The sequence below is a fragment of the Colobus angolensis genome, unplaced genomic scaffold (assembly GCF_000951035.1).
Source record: "Colobus angolensis palliatus isolate OR3802 unplaced genomic scaffold, Cang.pa_1.0 Scaffold30, whole genome shotgun sequence".
Classification (NCBI taxonomy): domain Eukaryota; kingdom Metazoa; phylum Chordata; class Mammalia; order Primates; family Cercopithecidae; genus Colobus; species Colobus angolensis.
The window spans coordinates 6,274,291-6,278,878 of NW_012116266.1; the positions used below are offsets into that span (position 1 = coordinate 6,274,291).

The 4,588-nt window shown below is 44.5% G+C and overlaps 1 protein-coding gene across 1 annotated transcript in view; it reads right to left on the reverse strand.

Annotated features, from left to right (window-relative positions):
• The window catches only part of FAM117B (family with sequence similarity 117, member B), a 139,416-nt gene extending 134,834 nt beyond the window's left edge, over window positions 1-4,582 (reverse strand). The window contains exon 1 of the mRNA XM_011949923.1: window positions 4,435-4,582. The gene's annotated coding sequence lies outside the window, so the exon portion shown is untranslated. The remainder of the gene's footprint in view (window positions 1-4,434) is intronic.
• Between the last annotated feature and the right edge of the window lie 6 nt (window positions 4,583-4,588).

Here is a 4,588-nt window from a genome sequence, read left to right on the forward strand (position 1 = left end):
ACCTTGGGTAGGTAACTAGCCAGTCTCCTTATCTGTAAAATGCAGTTAAACAATACCATGTGCTTCATACAGTTGTTACGATTATTAATGAAGGATCATATGAGAATGTGGTGTGTAGAAGGTGGTCAGCACTTCCAGAGTCTCCACGTGATTCAGAGACACACATCTCTCCTTATCATCCATTCCCTTTTCTCCTCCTGTCTCCCCCTCCACAGAGAAAGCCCCAGCCCCTTAGCCTAGGAACCTGCCTTAAGTTGACTGGTGCTCTGGATAGATCTGACATCACTATCTGGCCCCTACAGCCTGGTGTGAAGCCAAAAACAGCTTCTCACTGGATAGGAACATACAGGAAACTGCCAGCAGGATCCATGCAAAGAGCCAAGTCTGGTCTGAAAACAATGGATAGACAAGATATGCCTTTAAATAAGGATGTAATCCCAGCACTTTGGGAGGCCAAGGCAGATCACTTGAGGTCAGGTGTTCAAGATCAACCTGGCCAACATGGTGAAACCCTGTCTCTACTAAAAATACAAAATTAACCAGGCATGGTGGTGCATGCCTATAATCCCAGCTACTCAGGAGGCTGAAGCAAGAGAATAGCTTGAAACCTGGAAGTCGGAGGCTGCAGTGAACAGAGATCTCACCCGCTGCACTGCAGCCTGGATGACACAGCGAGATACTGTCTCAAATCAATCAATCAATCAATCAATCAATCATGGAAGCCGTATGTGGTATTTTGTCTTGCACAAAGTAGGATCTCAATACATGTTTATTAAATTAATCCAAAGTAGTCTTACAGCCCTAGTGTCCTTAGCTTCCTGATCAATTGATTTGGGTATCACCAAACTGGAGACATCTTTGTTGGTGGCAAGAGGCTTTTAGCTTGCCTGAGCTGAAGAATTGATTTCAGCAGATCTTATTAGATTTCATTAAATCAACTGATTTCACTAGATCAAAGAGCTTAAAAAAAATGTCCTTGGCTCAGTCATGAGCTCTGATGGAGCCATTTCACCTTTTGCTTCTAGTTATTTTTCCTACAGAAACTCAAACCTACAGTTCCAGAAAATTTATTTTCATCTTATTTGACAGTTAACTCACTCGTCAGTTCAGGGCTTAACTTTAAACAAATGAGAGCACTTCAGTTAAAGCAGGTAATTAACCACTTCAGCCTTCTTTGTACTAAAGAATATTTGTGATGACTTGTAAATCAAAGCTTTGAAACCATGAAATTCAGCAGGGTGCTGTGGCTTATGCCTGTGATCCCGGCACCTTGGAAGGCCAAGGCGGGGGGATCACTTGAGCCCAGGAGTTCAAGACCAGCCTGGCCAACAAGGTGAAACCCTGTATCTACGAAAATCAGCTGGTGCATACCTGTAGTCCCAGCTATTTGGGAGGCTAAGGTAGGAGGATCGCTTGAGCCCAGGAGGCAGAGGTTGCAGTGAGTCAATTTCATGCCACTGTACTCCAGCTTGGGAGACAGTGAGATACTGTTTCAAAAAATAATAATTTTTAAAAAGTATTAAATTATTAAAGAATGCTAAAAAGAAAAGAAAAACTTGCTTCAATACCTTAGAGCTCTTCAGTCTGTTTTTAAGATTTAATGGCAATGAATAAAAGCATCATTTCCTCTTGCCCTTGACTTCATTATCTATTGTTGAAGATTCAAAGAAAACAATGTGCATCAAGGTGATGTATTGGTTTTTAGTTTGCTTGTTTATCTACAAAGAGAGTCCTTGTATTTCAAGGATCAACAAAATAAACGTATCTTCCTCTAGTTTAACCCTGCTCTTCTTAGGATATAATTCAAAGTTTCCCACTTTCTCTCTGAGATTGAAACATAACTGTATATAATTGTAGACAAAAAGCAACATGTTAGAATTAGTTTGTCTGTATTTAAATTTCAAAAGACAAAATTATTGATAGGCTCATTTGCTCCTATGCTTGCTTAACCCTACAATGATCCTGCGGTGGTAAAGGAAGATGGGTTTTATGAAAATGTTTATTGTCCTGTAGTGGTTTCTTTTCCTCCTTTAGTTATTCTAGAATCAGCTGTATCCACTTACAAACCTCTAAAATGTTATTGAATGGAACATTATACAGCCATCAAAATGGTAATTATGAAATCACAAATTCTTTTCACTTTAAAATGAAAAAAATCAAAAGTATGCATCCATTGTAATTATAATAATTGTATAAAAGTCATAAGCCTTTTATAAAATACTGTAGGGTAAAATACTGACATGAAAATAGAGACCTGAGAGGCCAGGCACAGTGCCTATAGTCCCAGCACTTTGGAAGGCTGAGGTGGGCAGATGCCTTGAGCCCAGGAGTTCAAGACCAGCCTGGAAACATGAAAAACCCTATCTCTACAAAAAATTTTAAAATTAGCTGCACATGGTGGTGCACACCTGTAGTATGAGCTACTCGGGAGGCTAAGATGGGAGCATCACCTGAACCTGGGAGGTCAAGGCTGCAGTGAGCCATGAACACACTACTGCACTCCAGCCTGGCAACAGAGTGAGACCCTATCTCCAAAAAGAAAGAAAATAAAGCCAAGCACAGTGGTTCACACTTGTAATCCCAACACTTTGGGAGGCTGAGGCAGGAGGATTGCTTGAGCCCAAGAGTTTAAGATCAGCCTGAGTAACATAACAAGACTCCATCTCTACAAAAACTTTTAAACTTAGGGCCCGGTGCAATGGCTCACACCTGTAATCTCAGCACTTTGAGAGACCGAGGCGAATGGATCACTTGAGGCCAGGAGTTTGAGACCAGCCTGGCCAACATGGCAAAACTCCATCTCTACTAAAAATACAAAAATTAGCCGGGCATGATGGCGGGTGCCTGTAATCCCAGCTACTCGGGAGACTGAGAGGGCAGAATTGCTTGAACCCGGGTGACAGTGGTTGCAGTGAGCCAAGATCACATAACTGCACTCCAGTTTGGGCGGCTGAGCAAGACTCCGTCTCAAAAAATAAATAAAAATATAAATACAAATAAATAAAACAGTGCTCTGGTTCTAATTAGAAAGCACTATTCGGGCAGCGCGCGGAGGTGCACGCCTGTAATCCCAGCATTTTGGGAAGCCGAGGCGGGCGGATCACCTGAAGTCAGGAGTTTGAGACCAGCCTGGCCAACATGGTGAAACCCTATCTCTACTAAAAATACAAAAATTAGCCGGTTATGGTGGCGGTCGCCTGTAACCCCAGCTACTTAGGAGGCTGAGGCAGAATCGTTTGAACCCGGGAGTTGGAGGTTGCAGTAAGCCAAGATCGCGTAACTGTACTCCAGCCTGGGCGACAGAGATTCTGCCTCAAAAAAAGAAAACACCATTCATCATTTTCCAGGGCAATTATCTCTAAAAAAAGTATTATCTAAAACTTTTCATAAACAGTAAGAAAGAGTCATCCTATTCCTTCCATTTCGGAAACTATTTCATCTGAATTTGTTTCCTGAAATTCCCAACCATTCTGCCTGGAAGATTCTAACAGAACTATTCCAGTAAGGGAAAGACAAAGATATATGTTGACAAAAATGAATACATAATTAAAAACCACATATTTATTTTCTCAAGGCAACAAGATGATAAATTTTATTCCTTTCCACTTCCCACTATTTTAATTTTTCTTTTGAGTTACTCTTTATGAATGACTCCAATGGCACCCAACAGCTCCATTCAGGACTTTCCCCAAGAAAGCTTCCAGGTAAACGGAAAAACAACGAATGTTAGCTCCCTAAAACAATAACAAGATGGAGACAAACACTGGATTCTGTTTTTCTACATTCAAAACACAGAATCAGTACACAAAATCAGAAATACACCCACAGCCTCAGACAAAATCCATAAACCTTCCTAAGAGATCTTGCTTAATTCTCACTTCTTGCTACCCATTCACCAAGTCTTGGAAAATGCTAAAACACGGGTCTCAGCCTCGTCTGTTCAGTGATCCAAATCTGCCACTGCTAATGCATTCAGTACCCCAGATCTGAAACTGTTTTGTGAACAGTTATACTTAGCAGCAGCAGATATGGGCTATGCCAACATTAACCTTGTGCCTAAAACAAAGTGATAAACCACTCCTAGCCTCACCCTCAAGGGACAGTAAGCAGTAACGACTCCTCCAGGAATAAGGCCAGGACGCCAGGGTTATCATTAACACTCATCAGCTCAAGCCCAAGGTTTAGCCACTGCACCTCCACCGCCAGGGAGCCGCGCGGGGCGGGCAGAGGAATGAATGAGACGGGCGGGCGGGGCGCAGGGTAGGCCCGGGAAAGGCGGGGCCGCACTGCCCGGTCCGCCCGGCACCGCCCCCAGCCCCGCCCCCAGCCACCCGGGCACCGCGGCAGCGCTGCATTCCCCGCGCGATTACAGCGCGCGCCCGGGACTCCCTCCCGCCGCCGCCTCCCCCTCGCTGCGCGACCCCCAGCACTTACCTGCTTTGCAAACCGGGGCGCTGGGGCTCCTCTTCTCCGGCGAGCTTCGGCTCTGCTCCGGAGACCTCCTCCGATGCCGGACGCGGGCTGGGGGTGGGGCCGCGCTCACCTCGCCGGTCCACAGGTGGGTGGGCGATGAGCTGGGCGACGACAC